This window comes from Kogia breviceps, chromosome 2, assembly GCF_026419965.1.
Source record: "Kogia breviceps isolate mKogBre1 chromosome 2, mKogBre1 haplotype 1, whole genome shotgun sequence".
Classification (NCBI taxonomy): domain Eukaryota; kingdom Metazoa; phylum Chordata; class Mammalia; order Artiodactyla; family Physeteridae; genus Kogia; species Kogia breviceps.
Genome location: NC_081311.1, coordinates 41,525,698 through 41,544,043, shown reverse-complemented (window position 1 = coordinate 41,544,043; position 18,346 = coordinate 41,525,698). Strand labels below are relative to the sequence as shown.

Sequence of the window (18,346 nt, the reverse complement as noted above, 5' to 3'; positions counted from 1 at the left end):
AAGCTAAGAAATTTTTCTTTAGACTTCACCAAAATATTGTATACAACTTGAGAGTGATAACACCACCTGCATACTTGTTATCTGAAGCGCATCTGCTAACCTACCTTTCGACTGTTTATTTACTTTCCAGAAAAAATTTCAAAAACCTTTACTAACACTAATATGTTGACAAATATGATATCCTCTCTTTCTTCTCAAAGAGAGAGACTGGGGTGGTAGAGGTCTGGGTGTCATGGAGCATAGGACCAACATATATCCCTTTCTTTGGGAATTTACAAATTTCAGGGATGGCTATGTGGTAATAATAACCAGCATGGATATGTAACAGCTAAGCCTTTGTGATTCACTGATAAATAGAGAATTTCTAGCTGAGAAACACAATGTTACACTTGGTGCAACTATGTGATTACGAATCACTAGGTATGTAACACTGAAAGTTTTCAATCTATAAAAACAAAACAGGTTTTCAATATATCACCTATTTTAAAAATCAAAGTTTAAACTTTTCATGAAGATGTCATAGTATCTGTTTCCACCTGGAGTTGAATATTTAAGTCTGTATAGATATACTCATCATATACATATTTTAGTATATGAAGCCAAGATATATATATATATATATATATATTTTAATTTCTTAAAGGCTGCCACTAACTTGGTAAAAACTTGTGTGTGTGGGTGATTCATAGAACAAGTGGATTTTTGTAAGTTCAGTTAATTCATTTCTACTTAATTTATTTCATAAGGCTTTTGTGAAGAGCTTTAAAAATGTGCTTTTTCATATACCAGTTTATAGAGAGGGGAAAAAATCCCTTTATCAACTAATTGAATTACAAAATTCAACTCAACCATAATCACATAGGTGATTATAATTGCACAAACTTAAATGCAATTGCACTGAAATTATTTCTTTTTAAATCAGAATCCACAGTGATGAACAGTAGGAATTCATTTTACATGTGGAAATTAAATTGCATGATATTTAAATATAATCAAAGTATATCTTTTTCTTAAGGCAGAGATAATTTTGTTTCAATATTGGAACGGATTAGAACCCTGGGCTGCACCCCCCTCCCCAATACAAAGACACTTCCATGTCTCCTGCCTCTTGTTTGTAGAGAAGCTAAAGTCTCCCAGGCCCCCCTGAGTCACAAAGGAACAGGCTCAAGCAGCTAAAGATTAGGGCAACAGAGTCACAGACCCAGTGTCTGATGCACATTCCTGAGTTGTTTTACAGATACTGTAGCTGCCACCAAAAGGAAAAAGCTGACTGCATGATGACCAGACTGCAGCCATGACATAAACTGCTCCATCTTGAGCAGTTCTGAGTCTATGGCTAGCACAATTACAAGAACTAGCCTTAAGAGAATGGAATTAACACTGTTGCTCATAATAATCTATATCTCTGTGGCATCAAAATAACTGTAGCATGTTCTGTTCATATATGTAAACAGGTAACTACAACTGTCAGCAAAGAGATGCTACAGACCCATGTAGACATCTTCCACTCTAAGAATATGGTGGCCTATGTCAGCATGAAGAAGTTACAGAAGACGGACCTTTGCCCATGATCCCATAGAAATGGAATGACGTTCTGACAAGTGGGGATTTGTAAGAACTTTTTGGCAGGAAAGAGCTCTCTGCAGGAGGCCCCTTTTGTCTTGTCACTAACCTTAAGCCAGACACCCCCATGCCCTACTTATCACTGGCCCTAGCACACCTTTCAAATCTTTTAATCACACAATACCTTGCCTAACTTGGTTCTTTCCGTAGATGAAAGAAGTAGAAATAAAGAATAAGCAATTAACAGATGACCAGATCTCTTCCTTAGCGTCCACTTCAGTAATCTTGTGAACAAACTGTGTGAACAAGATAGCATCTAAAGAAAAAATCACAAGAAGTCGACAAGCCTGCACACAAGTCTGCACACAGTGGGGGATGACTCTGACCCCCATCTCAATGATTAACTTAGATTACTTCCCCTTTTTTCTTTCAAAGCTTTTATGGGGCTTCCCTGGTGGCGCAGTGGTTGAGAATCCAACTGCCGATGCAGGGAACACAGGTTCGTGCCCCGGTCCGGGAAGATCCCACTTCCGGTGGAGCGGCTGGGCCCGTGAGCCATGGCCGCTGAGCCTGCGCGTCTGGAGCCTGTGCTCCGCAACGGGAGAGGCCCGCGTACCGCAAAAAAAAAAAAAAAAAAAAAAAAAAAAAGCTTTTATGGCCAAGCAGAATCTTTGGAGATGGTTTTTGGGGTACAATGAGTTCACTATCTCCCCAGGTTGCCAACATTCTGATTAAAAGCAACTTTCCTTTCTAGCAACATTTGTCTCTCTCTTGAGTATTGATTTTTTGAGCAGCAAGCTGCTGGACTTGAGTTCAGTAACAATCTTTAATCTCCCAAAGGACAAAAAAACTCTAAAGGTGACAATACTAGCTTATGGATGAGCTTGAATCTATAATCCAAATCTCTCTAAGACAGTTTCCATATCTTTAAAATTAAGCTAAACTATTTCCAAACTCCCTTCAACTCTTATGCTCTAGAAAACTAACTCTCAATTTATGTAACTCTCAATTTACATTTACACATTTTCACTAAATTATCTGTGTATGTATGCATCTATGTAAACATCCATTCATTTCTTTAAAAAAATTCTGAGCACTTACTATGTACCAGGCGATATGATGCTTTGGGGGATATAGGTTTTAACAACCTAGGTGGGTTCTTTCCCTCATGGAAGAAAACTAATCATTAGACCTGGTCACTGTTTTATTTTTGACCCTGCTCTGCCCAAGTCAGATCACCTAAATCACCAATTATTTCATATGTCAGAGGCTTAAACTCATCAGGTTCCCATCTTTGTTGCTACCTTAAAAACATTCACTCGGGCTTCCCTGGTGACGCAGTGGTTGAGAGTCCGCCTGCCGATGCAGGGGACACGGGTTCGTGCCCCGGTCTGGGAAGATCCCACATGCCGCAGAGCAGCTTGGCCCGTGAGCCATGGCCGGTGAGCCTGTGCATCCGGAGCCTGTGCTCCGCAACGGGAGAGGCCACAACAGTGAGAGGCCCACGTAAACCCAAAAAACAAAAACAAAAAATTCACTTGTTTTTCTGGATTCCTGACTATCAGCCTATATGTGATCAGGGGAAACATTTCACTCCATGCCTTCCATGTTTGTGTATTTGGATAATCTTATTTATCAGTTGCTGACTTCCTATTTCCTTGCTTCACTTGTGTTGGATTCTCTACCACCTGTCTTCCTCTATCCCTATTACTATCTGGTTTTATAATATTATATTATTTGATAATTTCTGATGATGTATTATTTGTTCTATGATGACATCAAAACTACAAACATTTTTCTAAAAGAATCTCCTTAAAAAGCAAATAATCTTTATACAATAGTTTGGTATTATGTATTCAAGTTTACAATTACTTAATTTTACCTGTTATAAATTGCATTTACAAATAATATTATCAACAGAGAAAATTTTATTTATTACTTCAAAAGTTTTCATTTTAAAATGATCCCATAAATTCATTTAAATATCTGTTAACACTATACTGAAGTCCAAAAGCTTTGTACAGTTGGCTGAAATAACCTTCACCACCACACATATTACAGACATGGAAGCAGCCTTATGGTCACAACTTCCATCCATTCCATGCCCAGGAAGTGATACAGATAGAAACGGAAGTTATACAGATAGAAACTCATCTCATTCCTGTATAACTGTAAAGTCCAATTTCTTTTCACTACAGTACATCTCCTCCCCATAGAAAAGATTTCAAACTGGGTTTCATGGAAACAGATTTTCCTAAAACAGGAGGTAATTTCTTGGTCAAAATTAAGAAATACGCTACATAAAAAACTCCACTCTCCCTTCCATCAATAATGATATGATTCATCTATATTGGTTCATAAAATACCAATTCCCATCCCCTAGGTCATCCCCAATTTACATTTAACTCAGATTTACTCCAATACAGAACTGTATTTTGGGGTCTGTTGTTGTTATTGAAAGGGAGAAGAATATGCCACCCCGAAATATGTCTCTTTAGCATAAGGATTATCTTGAGCCGGTTATTTTTAAGAAATAGCAGACACAGAAAAGCCCTGAAGACCATATACAAGTTGCCATTTTGTAAGGGATATTATATGTATAAGGTAAATCTCCATTTGTAAGTGTGTCTCCCTCTCTGTACCAGGAAGAGGTGGATGACTAAATCTCTAGAAACTCTTATCAATGGAGAAGGTAACTGACTTAAATCTGCATAACAACCATACCCTTATTTACTGTGCTTTGCCTGGTAAGGTTCCATAACTGGCTCCCCACCATAAACCCAACATCTTTTGTCTTTAGCTGGATACGGTATTTAAATTTCTTATTAAGAGCAGGCCAATAATCTAAGAAAATGTTGTCCTTTTAGCAGATGAAAAAAAAAATTAAGTTTTAGTTTTACGCAAGTACACTATTGGTTTTAAAGCTTAACTTAAAAACCTTTATGATAACAATTCAATTTTTAGCCAACTTGACCACACAAGATTCCCTCTTTTTTCTCTCTCTGTGTCCAGAGATAACATGAGGCTATTTGACTTTTAGTAGACATAGGTTATATTTAATGCCAATTACTCTAAAGACATGTCTATTAATTAAACCAATGAACTTCAGATACCTATAATACTAAATATTTTTCCAGTTCATGTGATCCTGAAAAACATTTGTGTTGGTTTGTATTACATTTTTTGAGAATTTTTATGAATACGAAATTTACATAAGCACTTGTTTGTTTAAATAGAGCTCTTTAACAAATAAATTTAGCAATATCATCAGCAGGTAAAAAAAAAATACTACACATATACAACATATTTATAAACACACATAAATATATAGACAGATGAAAACAGAGACCTTATAATTTTCATTTTAAAATTAGCCATGAGATGGGTGTGCTAATGCAAAATTCACTAGTTTATAAAAGAGTAGTTGGACTAAGTTAAGTTTACTTGAATAGAGTTTGGGCAGAGGAGTTTTGACAGCAGTTTATATTTTTTAAACATCCCTCTCTCTCTTTTTTTCAGTCTTAGGACATGGGGACAGGTCTAGATAAGAGTTGCCTGAGGAGATCTGGTAAAACATTTTTATCTCAAAGGCACAGGGAAAGAATGTAAATTCCAAGAAGGACTTTGGTTTCTTAAGACCAATCCTTACAAGCCTAGTGAGATAAATAGGGATTGGTAGTAAGGAAAGGGTGAACTTTGAACTGCCTCTAGAGTTGCATTTTGAGTTTTACAAAGATTTGTAAGATAAAGACAGTTGTTCTCAATTCCCCAAAGAACTGGGTTGCAGCCTAAATTATGTCATAGGTTGATCCACCCATCTCATTAGATTATCTTCTTTTTTTTTTCCCTTAAATATAAAGACTTTATAAGGTGTTTACTGTTTAGACATAATCTATGATTTATTAATCACAAAACTTCAGCACTCAATGAAATTCACTTAATTTGGAAAAAATATATATTTGTAATCTTTTTTTTTTTTTTTTCGTAATCTTTTTATTTCCCAGTACACTTTAAGATCTTGCAGCGCTCTGAAAAATCATTATAAAGATATATTCTTACTGGCTAGTTTATGAAAGAAAAAAAGTCAGGTTATATAAGTTTTATTGTTTCAGATTTTATTGGATAATTGGTGTTACATGCATTTAAGATATTTTATGTGCTTATAAGTATACTGTACTAGACCATTCCATAATTTTCATTAAATGCAAGAGCTTCCATTCAGTTTAGAAAACAGTTTATATATTCTTATATCCTAAGATTCTTCACCCTTATAGGCAATTGTGCTTGTTTCACTTGTGAGAAATTGTTTGGTGTAACCATTAATAGGCTTGAATGATGAAAAGTTGGTGCTTCAGCACTCTGAAGGGAAGTTGGGAGTTTTGTTTTATAGAAAATGTAGATTTTGTTGTAATTTCAAACCTTCTTCTCCCTTAACTGTACTATACACAGCATGATATAAGAGCAGGAAAACCAACAGAATCAATAAATGACAAGATCACTTTTGCTTGCTTTATACTTTTAGATTAAGCCTATAACTAACGCTTCCAAATAGTTCTCTACTGGAGGATATCAGAATCCTCCCAATATGAAGCACTATTTTATTATTTTTTTCTCCATTTCCTTTTTTTTCATTTTTTTAAAATTTCATTTTTTAATTTTTTATACAGCACATTCTTATTAGTTATCAATTTTATACACATTAGTGTATACAGGTCAATCCCAATCGCCCAATTCATCCCACCACCCACACCCCACCCCCATCCCTGCTTTCCCCCCTTGGTGTCCATATGTTTGTTCTCTACATCTGTGACTCTATTTCTGCCTTGCAAACTGGTTCATCTGTACCATTTTTCTAGATTCCACATATACGTGTTAATAAACGATATTTGTTTTTCTCTTTCTGACTTACTTCACTCTGTATGACAGACTCTATGTCCATCTACCCCATTACAAATAACTCAATTTCATTTCTTTTTATAGCTGAGTAATATTCCATTGTATATATGTGCCACATCTTCTTTATTCATTCATCTGTTGATGGACACTTAGGTTGCTTCCATGTCCTGGCTATTGTAAATAGAGCTGCAATGAACATTGTGGTACATGACTCTTTTTGAATTATGGTTTTCTCAGGGTATATGCCGAGTAGTGGGATTGCTGGGTCATGTGGTAGTTCTATTTTTAGTGTTTTAAGGAACCTCCATACTGTTCTCCATAGTGGCTGTATCAATTTACATTCCCACGAACAGTGCAAGAGGGTTCCCTTTTTTCCACACCGTTTCCAGCATTTGCTGTTTGTAGATCTTCTTTGTTTTTTTTAACATCTTTATTGCAGTATAATTGCTTTTCAATGTTGTGTTAGTTTCTGCTGTATAACAACGTGAATTAGCTATATGTATACATATATCTCCATATTCCCTCCCTCTTGCGGCTCACCTCAACCCTACATATCCCAACTCTCTAGGTGGTCACAAAGCACCAAGCTGATCTCCCTGTGCTATACAACTGCTTCCCACTAGCTTTCTATTTTACATTTGGTAGTGTATATATGTCAATGTTACTCTCTCACTTTGTCCCAGCTTACCGTTCCCCCTCCCTGTGTCCTCAAGTCCATTCTCTATGTCTGCGTCTTTATTCTTGTCCTGCTCCTAGGTTCCTTAGAACCATTTTTTTTTCTTTTTTTAGATTCTATATATATGTGTTAGCATACGGTATTTGTTTTTCTCTTTCTGACTTATTTCACTGTGTATGACAGACTCTGGGTCCATCCATCTCACTACAAATAACTCAATTTCATTTATTTTTACAGCTGAGTAATATTCCATTATATATATGTGCCACATCTCCGTTATCCATTCATCTGTCAATGGATACTTAGGTTGCTTCCATGTCCTGGCTATTGTAAATAAATAGTGCTGTGTTTGCAGATTTTCTAATGACGCCCATTCTAACTGGTGTGAGGTGATATCTCATTGTAGTTTTGATTTGCACTTCTCTAATAATTAGTGATGTTGAGCAGCTTTTTATGTGCCTCTCGGCCATCTGTACGTCTTGTTTACAGAAATGTCTATTTAGGCCTTCTGCCCATTGTTTGATTGGGTTGTTTTTTTTAATATTGAGCTGCATGAGCTGTTTATATATTTTGGAGATTAATCCTTTGTCCACTGATTTGTTTGCAAATATTTTCTCCCATTCTGAGGGTTGTCTTTTCATCTTCTTTACAGTTTCCTTTGCCATGCAAAAGCTTTTAAGTTTCATTAGGTCCCATTTGTTTATTTTTGTTTATATTTCCATTACACTAGCACATCAGTCAAAAAAGATCTTGCTGTGATTTATGTCATAGAGTGCTCTTCCTATGTTTTCCTCTACAAGTTTTATAGTGTCCAACTTACATTTAGGTCTTTAATCCATTTTGAGTTTATTTTTGTGTATGGTGTTAAGGAGTGTTCTAATTTCATTCTTTTACACATAGCTGCCCAGTTTGCCCAGCACCACTTATTGAAGATACTATCTTTTCCCCATTGTATATCCTTGCCTCCTTTGTCATGGATTAGTTGACCATAGATGCATGGTTTTCTCTCTGGGCTTTCTATCCTGTTCCATTGATCTATATTTCTGTTTTTCTGCCAGTACCATATTGTCTTGATTACTGTAGCTTTGTAGTATAGTCTGAAGTCCAGGAGTCTGATTCCTCTAGCTCCGTTTTTTTTCCCTCAAGATTGCTTTCACTATTCGGGGTCTTTTGTGTCTCCAAACAAATTTTAAGATTTTTTGTTCTAGTTCGATAAAAAATGCCATTGGTAATTTCATAGGGATTGCATTGAATCTGTAGATTGCTTTGGGTAGTATAGTCATTTTCACAATATTGATTCTTCCAATCCAAGAACATGGTATATCTCTCCATCTGTTTGTGTCATTTTTTATTTCTTTCATCAGTATCTTATAGTCTTCTGAGTACAGGTATTTTACCTCCTTAGGTTAGTTTATTCCAAGGTATTTTATTGTTTTTGTTGCAGTGGTGAATGGGATTGTTTCCTTAATTTCTCTTTCTGATATTTGATTGTTAGTCTATAGGACTAAGAGATAGGCAAGATATTTCTGTGCATTAATTTTGTATCCTGAAACTTTACCAAATTCATTGATTAGCTCTAGTAGTTTTCTGGTGGCATCATTAGGATTCTCTATGTATAGTATCATGTCATCTGCAAACAGTGACAGTTTTACTTCTTCCTTTCCAGTTGGGATTCCTTTTATTTCTTTTTATTCTCTGATTGCTAGGAATTCCAGAACTACATTGAATAATAGTGGCAAGAGTGGACATCTTGTCTTGTTCCTGATCTTGGAGAAAATGCTTTCAGTTTTTCACCATTGACAATGATGTTTGCTGTGGGTTTGTCATATATGGCCTTTATTATGTTGAGGTAGGTTCCCTCTATGCCCACTTTCTGGAGAGTTTTTATCATAAATGGGTATTGAATTTTGCCAAAGCTTTTTCTGCGTCTATCGAGGTGATCATTTGGTTTTTATTCTTCAGTTTGTTAATATGGTGTATCACATTGATTGATTTGTGTATATTGAAGAAGCCTTGCCTCCCTGTGATAAATCCCACTTGATCATGGTGTATGATCCTTTTAATGTATTGTTGGATTCTGTCTGCTAGTATTTTGCTGAAGTTTTTTTCATCCATATTCATCAGTGATATTAGTCTGTAATTGTCTCTTTTTGTAGTGTATTTGTCTGGTTTTGGTATCAGGGTGATGGTGGCCTCGTAGAATAAGTTTGGGAGTGTTCCTTCCTCTGCAATTTTTTGGAAGAGTTTGAGAAGGATGGGTGTTAGCTCTTCTCGAAATATTTTGATAGAATTCACCTGTGAAGCCATCTGGTCCTGGACTTTTGTCTGTTGGTAAATTTTTAATCACAGTTTCAACTTCAGTGCTTGTGATTGGTCTGTTCATATTTTCTAGTTCTTCCTGGTTCAGTCTTGGAGGGTTATACCTTTCTAAGAATTTGTCCATTTGTTCCAGGTTGTCCATTTTTTTGGCATATAGCTGCCTGTACTAGTCTCTTATGATGCTTTATATTTCTGCGGTGTCCATTGTAACTTCTTCTTTTTCATTTCTAATTTTATTGATTTGAGTCCTCTCCCTCTTTTTCTTGATGAGTGCGGCTAATGGTTTATCAATTTTGCTTATCTCCTCAAAGAACCAAATTTTGGTTATATTGATCTTTGCTATTGTTTTGTTTCTATTTCATTTATTTCTGCTCTGATCTTTATGATTTCTTTCCCTCTACTTACTTTAGATTTTGCTTGTTCTTTTTCTCTAGTTCCTTTAGGTGTAAGGTTATATTGTTTATTTGACATTTTTCTTGTTTCTTGAGGTAGGATTCCATTGCTATAAACTTCCCTCTTAGAACTGCTTTTGCTGTATCACATAAGTTTTGGATCATCATGTTTTAGTTGTCATTTGTCTCTAGGTGTTTTTTGATTTCTCCAGTGATACATTGGTTATTTAGTAGCATATTGGTCAGCTTCCATGTGTTTGTAATTTTTCTGTTTTTTTCCCTGTAACTTATTTATAATCTCATAGTGTGTGGTCGGAAAAGATGCTTGATATGATTTCAATTTTCTTAAATTTACCAAGGCTTGATTTGTGACCCAAATGTGATCTGTCCTGAAGAATGTTCTCTGTGCACTTGAGAAGAAAGTGTAAAGTGCTGTTTTTCGATGGAATGTGCTATAAATATCAATTAAATCTATCTGGTCTATTGTGTCATTTAAAGCTTCTGTTTCCTTATTAATTTTTGTCTGGCTGATCTGTCCATTGGTGTAGGTGAGGTGTTAAAAGTCCCCCACTATTATTATGTTACTGTTGATTTCCTCTTTTACAGCTGTTAGCAGTTGCCTTATGTATTGAGGTGCTCCTATGTTGGGTGCATATATATTTATAATTGTTATATCTTCTTCTTGGATTGATTCCTTGATCATTATGTAGTTTCCTTCCTTGTCTCTTGTAACATTCTTTATTTTAAAGTCTATTTTATCTGATACGAGCATTGTTACTCCAGCTTTCTTTTGATCTCCATTTACATGGAATATCTTCTTCCATCTCCTCACTTTCAGTCTGTATATGTCCCTAAGTCTGAAGTGGGTCTCTTGTAGACAGCATATAGATGGGTCTTGCTTTTGTATCCATTCAGCGAGCCTGCATCTTTTGATTGGAGCATTTAATCCATTCACGTTTAAGGTAATTATCAATATGTTCCTATTACCGTTTCCTTAATTGTTTTGGGTTTGTTTTTGTAGGTCCTTTCTTCTCTTTTGTTTTCCACTTGAGAAGTTCCTTTAGCATTTGTTGTAGAGCTGGTTTGGTGGTGCTGAATTCTCTCAGCTTTCCCTGTCTGTAAATCTTCTGATTTCTCTTTTGAATCTGAATGAAATCCTTGCCAGGTAGAGTAGTCTTGGTTGTAGGTTCTTCCCTTTCATCACTTTAAATATATTGTGTCACTCCCTCCTGGCTTGTAGAGTTTCTGCTGAGAATTCAGCTGTAAACCTTATGGGAATTCCCTTGTATGTTGTCATTTTTCCCTTGTTGCTTTTAATAATTTTTCTTTGTCCTTAATTTTTGTCAATTTGATTACTATGTGTCTTGGCATGTTTCTCCTTGGGTTTATCCTGCTTGGGACTCTCTGCACTTCCTGGAGTTGGATGGCTATTTCCTTTCCCATGTTAGGGAAATTTTCGACTATAATCTCTTCACATATTTTCTCGGGAACTTTCTCTCTCTCTTCTCCTTCTGGGACTCCTGTAATGCAAATGTTGGTGTGTTTAATGTTGTCCCAGAGGTCTCTTAGGCTGTCTTCATTTCCTCTCATTCATTTTTCTCTATTTTATTCCATGGCAGTGAATTCCACCATTCTGTCTTCCAGATCACTGATCTGTTCTTCTGCCTGTTATACTCGTATTGATTCCTTCTAGTGTATTTTTCATTTCATTTTTTTTTATGGTTCATCTTTGTTTGTTTGTTCTTTAATTCTTCTAGGTGTTTATTCTTTAATTCTTCTAGGTCTTTGTTAAACATTTCTTGCATCTTCTCGATATTTGCCTCCATTCTCTTTCTGAGGTTCTGGATCATCTTCACTATCATTATTCTTTTTTTTTTTTTTTTTTTTTTTTTTTCGGTACGCGGGCCTCTCACTGTTGTGGCCTCTCCCGTTGCGGAGCACAGGCTCCGGACGCGCAGGCCCAGCGGCCATGGCTCACGGGCTCAGTCGCTCCGCGGCATGTGGGATCTTCCTGGACCAGGGCACGAACCCGTGTCTCCTGCATCGGCAGGCGGATTCTCAACCACTGCGCCACCAGGGAAGCCCCACTATCATTATTCTGAATTCTTTTTCTGGAAGGTTGCCTATCCCACTTCATTTAGTTGTTTTTCTGGGGTTTTATCTTGCTCCTTCTTCTGGTACACAGTCCTCTGCATTTTTATTTTGTCTGTCTTTCTGTGAATGTGGTTTTCATTAAACTGGCTGCAGGATTGTAGTTCTCCTTGCTTCTGCTTTCTGCTCTCTGCTGGATTAGGCTACCTAAGAGGCTTATGGAAGCTTCCTGATGGGAGAGACTGGTGGTGGGTAGAGCTGGTGGTGGGTGTTGCTCTGGTGGGCAGAGCTCAGTAAAACTTTAATCTGCTTGTCTGTTGATGGGTGGGGCTGAATTCTCTTTCTGTTGGCTCTTTGGCCTGAGGCGACCCAGTCCTGGAGGCTATAGGCTCTTTGGTGGGGCTAATGGTGGACTCAGGGAGGGCTCATGCGAAGGGATACTTCCCAGAACTTCTGCTGCCAGTGTTCTTGTCCCCACGGTGAGCCACAACCACCACCACCCCCCCCCCCCACCGCCTGTGCAGCAGACCCTCCAACACTAGCAGGTAGTTCTGGTTCAGTCTCCTATGAGGTCACTGCTCCTTCCCCCTGGGTCCTGATGCACACACTACTTTGTGTGTGCCCTCCAAGAGTGGAGTCTCTGTTTCCCCCCGTCCTGTCGAAGTCCTGCAATGAAATCCCGCTAGGCTTCACAGTCTGATTCTCTGGGAATTCCTCCTCCCATTGCTGGACCTCCAGGTTGGGAAGCCTGACATGGGGCTCAGAACCTCCACTCCAGTGGGTGGACTTCTGTGGTATAATTGTTCTCCAGTTTGTGAGTCACCCACCCAGCGGCTTTTATATATGAAGTTCTTAGAAATCTTCCTGTCACATATTCAACACTCAAGTTATTGCTAACATATATGTTCACACTATATAACTTCATTAAAATATTAGGGAAAATAGAAAAAAATGTCTGGTACCTATTGTAATCTGAATAGGATATAATAATTGCATATATTATTATATATGTATGTATACATACATATACATACATTTATGTATACATTTATATAGATTTATATATAAATTATGAAGACTTTTCCTATCATGATCTTTGAAATTCTACCAGCCTCTGTTTATTGCCAATTCCATAGTCACTTCTACATTTTCAGGTATTTGTTACAGCATTGTCTCACTCCAGGTACCACAATCTCTATTATTTTCCCATTACTGCTGTAGAAAATTACCACTTTTATACTTCAGATCTAGAGGTCAGGAATATAAAGCATGTTGCTTTCTTTCTGGAGACTCTACAGGGAAATCCATTTCCTTGTTTCCAGCTTCTAGATGCTGCCTCAATTCCTTGACTCATAGCTCTCCATCATTCCTACTTCTGTTCCATGAGCCCATCTTTTTTCTCCGGCTAACTCTTTTGTCTCCCTTTTATCCCTTATAAGGGTTCTGTGATTATGTTGGGCAGATCTGAATTATCCAGGTTAATTCCCCTTCTCAAGATCCTTTACTTAATCATATAAGCAAAGTTCTCTTTTCTCATATTAAAGTAACATATTCACAGCCTCTTGGGATTAAGATGTGAGCATCTTTGGGGGACCATTTTTCTGCCTACTACAACAATGATGCATAGTTGAAGTAAAATTTTTGTAGTGCAAATCCCATGGGTTCTGAATTTAAGAGAAAGCCATGTTTCTTTGTGATATTCTGAAAAGCCTTTGAAAATACTTGTCTAACACAGAAAATAGAGAGATGCTAGGAGAGGCTTCAACAAATGATAAGGAACAGGAGTCCACAGATTGCTCTAATCCTTTTTTGCATTATACATAATGATCTAATTCTATCTCCCAATATTTTTTTATCATGCTACTAGTGCTGTGAATCAAACCTGCCATGGCCAGTCACTCTTGAACATTCCCTGTTTCCTGAAATCCAACCAATCAAACTGTCTCTTCTTTTTCACTCATCAGCAATTATATTGCAGCTTTGGAATGACCAAAAAACAAATAGTCAACTGACATTTTGAGTAGAAGCCTTCCAGGTCCACAGAAACCACAACAATTTCCCAAACAATAAAAACTCTAGAAATCACTAGTTTCTATGACCTTTCACTTCATCATCAGAGCAACAGTCTTCTTTCTTCACTCTGCCCTTAGATGCTAGAAGTCAGACCATCAGTGATTATAGAACACTGGAAAGATGAAATATGCAAGATCTTGACAGCCTCTTAACTGCTGCATTTAATAATGTGCTAGTCCTGTTGTAACAATTCAAAAGTAATCAGTATTTAATTTGGGTATCAGGTTGTTGGTATTTTTGTTTTTAGGAAACTCATATTTTCAGTGAATGATAATGAGACCTTTTTTTGTTCATGATAAATGAGGACCTATGTATACAGAAGAAGTTAAAAAGGACAATAGGATTTAACTTAAAGCTACTATGTTTGATAGAAATTATGATGTTATAAAAAGAAGATAATACAAAGGGTAGGATAAATAATGATGATGATGATAATGTTGATGATGATGGTGGTAGTGGTAATATTAGATATTTACATGAATGATCTCAACAAATGTGTAATGCAGGTATTATTACATCCTTTGACACATGATAAAACTGGGACTCAGAGAGTCTGTGTCTTGCCCAACGTTGTATCACTAGTAAGTGACAGAACTTGAAAATAAGCTCATGACTCTAATTTGAAAGAGTTCTTTCCCATTCCCCGAATTTCATCATTAAAAATCATAGTTAAAGATTTCTGGTATGTATATGATAGAAATAAGGACAGGCAAAATAAGACAATAGTTGACCAGATTTCTGTACATACCCAACATTTAACCATTTTCATCACAAACTATGACTAACTTGGATTTCATATTTACTGATTGGCTATTAAAAATCTCTACTTGTGAGCTTCTACAAATCTACTGATTCAGGCACCTTAGGCAAGTTGGTCTCTATAGCTCTTACTTATACTGTCCTCTAAGTGGAACAATAATAGGTCTGAACTAAAGTTAATCAGTTATCACAGTGTTAATGATATGAACTAAAGGCATTATCACAATGCCTCATATACATTAAACATCCATTTAAAGATAGTTACTGTTAATATCATTATCCCTGTTGTAATTATAAAATATGAATGGATGGTGTCATTTATCTATACCAAGCTCAGCTTTCAGACATACGTAGCCCTCTGGACTCTGGGACCTGATTGAGATAGCATCCACTAAATAAACTAATCCCATATTTCAGTGTTCTCTTCAGCTTTCATTTCACTTGGTTTTCACTCCTCGTACTCCCTTCTGAGATATTTGTTCAATTCAGCAGATACATTCCAACTAACCTGGATTTTAACTGCATGGCTTGCACTTTCGAGCTACCCTTAGTGTTAACACAGCAATAATAACTTACATCCTGATGCCCTTGTACAGTGAAATTTTGCCCCACTCTATGCCAATCCAAATATTCTCTTAAGTCTTTGGCCTGTATGATTTGCCTTAGTTTTTCCATTGCTAATCAACCTCCTTTTACATATCAATTCCATAAAGAATTTGGAATATCTCACCTTCTACTATCATTTTCACTTTCTTGTACAAATAAATCTGCCAGTCTTCTGTAGATGTCTGAAACAGAATCCTGAGAAAAGCTCATCTTGAAAAAGTTCAGGAAAGAAACCATACCCATTCTTATGTTTTTGTCTTTGATTGAGCCTATGATAAACAGAATGTGTGGGATTCTGCTGAAAACTAGTCCTTCAGATGTTCTACCAAAAAGGGTGTTCAATACATAAATAAATGTGAAAAATGATGCATACTCTATCTCCCTGTTCTGGATATATATTTTTAATGTTTAATTAAGCTTTTCATCTTGTGATAACTGTAGATTCACAGACAATTAATTATAAGAAATAATACAGAGAGATTCTGTGTACACTTTACCCAGTTTCCCCCAAGGGTAATGGCTTTAAAGACTATAGTATAATATCACAACCAGGATATTGAAATCTATTCAGTCAAGATACAGAATGTTTCTATCATCACAGGATCCCTAATATTTCCCTTTTGAAACCACATTCATTTTCCTCCCAACCTTATCCTTCTTAACTCTGACAACCACTAATCCGTTCTCCATTTTTATAATTTTATCATTTCAGGAATGTTATATGAATGGAATCATACAATATGAATCTTTTGAAATTGATAGAACAATTTTATCACTTAGTAATTCTCTGGATATTTATCCAAGTTTCTGAGCGTAGCAATCGTCCATTTCCTTTTATTGCTGGGTCTTAATCTGCAAGATGGATGTAACAGTTTGTTTAACCATTCACCCACTAAAAGACATCTGGACTGATTGTAATTTTTTACTATTACAAATAAACTGCTATAAACATTCATATACAGATTTTTGTTTGAACATAAGTCATAATTTCTCTGCAATAAATACCCAAAAGCGTAGTTGCTGGGTAGTTGCATATTTAGTTTTATAAGAAATTGCCAAATGTTTTGTGAGTGATTGTATCATCATACATTCTTACCAGCAATGTATAAATCATTCCATTTCTCCACATCCTTGAAATTATTTGCTGTTGTCACTATATTTTATTTTAGACATTCTGATAGGTGTGTAGATAATTCTCATTGTGGTTTTAACTTGCATTTCTCTAAAGGTTAATGATGCTGAATATTTTTTAATGTGATTATTTGCCATCTGTATATCCTCTCAGATGAAATCTCTCTCCATGTCCTTTCCCATTTTCTAATTGGATAATTTGTTTTGTTATTACTGACTTGTGAGAATTCTTTATATAGTCCAGATACTAGTCCTTTATGGTCTATGTTGTTCGCAAAGATTTTCTCTCATTCTGTAGCCAGTCTTTTAATTGTCTTAACACGGTCTCATGAAGAGTAAATTTTTTAAATTTTGATAAAGTCTGATATATCACTTTCCCCTTTTATGGATCATCTTGGGTTTCAAGTCTAAGAACTGTATGCCAAACCACAGATGTCAAAGATTTTCTCTGATGTGTTATTCTAAAATTTGCATACTTTTACATTTTACATTTAAGTCTGTCAACCATTTTGAGTTAGTTTTCATATTGCTTGTGAGACAGGTTTAGATGTATTCTTTCTGCACAACTTATAGTTACAGTAATTAATACTATGTGCTATTATCAGAGGAATAGATACTCTGATAATAGATCTATTATCTAACATAGATCAAGGAACAAGACAGAGAATCCCAGAATAGAAATATACAAATATGCCCAGCTCAGTTTTTACAAAGGTTCAAGAACAGTTCAGTGAAGGAAAGTCTTTTCAATAAATGGTACTGCAGCAACTGCCCATGCTGCTGAGATTGTGACAGAGATTAAACCTGTTATATCAATTTGGGGAGAATTGCCATCTGTAGTATGTAGAGTCTTCCAATCTATGAACAAGATATACCTCTTTATTTATTTATATCATCTTTGATTATGCTCAATAATATTGTGTAGTTTTCATCATGTAAGTTCTGTAGATGCATTTTTTTTACATTTATACCTCCAGTATTTCTTTACCTTCAGGATTCCTGCTGTCCTGAATCCTCATCTGTCTTTATCATGAGACTTTATCCTGACATGTGGTTTCTCAGGATTTCTTATACCTGAGGTTTCTTGATGTGCTCCTTTCATTTATACCTCCGTCCTTAACTCACAACTATACAGGTCAAGTATGATACCAGAAGGGCAACCTAATTTATTATAAATGACTGCTCTCACTATGCCATTCCCTTCAGCTCCCCTTTTACTCCCAACATCCACTTTATTTTATTTTAATTAGTTCCAGCAGCAGATATAAAGAATGAATGAAAACTGAGAGATCAATTAGTTTGGCATTTGTGAGACTATATTTTAGTTTTATAAAATACTGCTTGAAGAAAGTTCAATTCCTTTGTTAAATAAGGTGCAGAGTGGAATAAGCAAAAGTCCTAAAACATGTTTTGTTTTTGTTTTTGTTTTTGTTTTGTTTCAGTGGAATAAGCAAAAGTCCTAAAACATGGTTTCATTGAGAAATAGAGAAATAGACAATCAGTAACTGGCTCACAATTTGTCAGGTTCTAAAAGCATTAATAGAAGAATTCTGTTCGTGGAAGTCAGATAAGATTTTCTGCCTGGTTCCAGAATAGAGTAAATGCTCTCTGTGAAGGCTAGCTTTGAGAAATGAGAGAGATATTTAGTCCAGTGATTTATGTGTGCAGGACAGACCTAGGAAGGGATGGAAATAAAACTGAAAGTGAACTCCAGAATTTGGAGGATAAAAATAAAATGGGATGGGGGAAAGCTGCTATGTGTTATATATAAATACAGTATATATATAAAATGTAAACTGTTCAGCTTTTATGAATGCATTTTGTTAACTGAATTTGATTA

The 18,346-nt window shown here is 36.0% G+C and overlaps 1 pseudogene; it reads left to right on the top strand.

Annotated features, from left to right (window-relative positions):
* Window positions 1-18,346, top strand: part of LOC131750312 (type 2 phosphatidylinositol 4,5-bisphosphate 4-phosphatase pseudogene) — a 31,196-nt pseudogene that overhangs the window by 5,506 nt on the left and 7,344 nt on the right.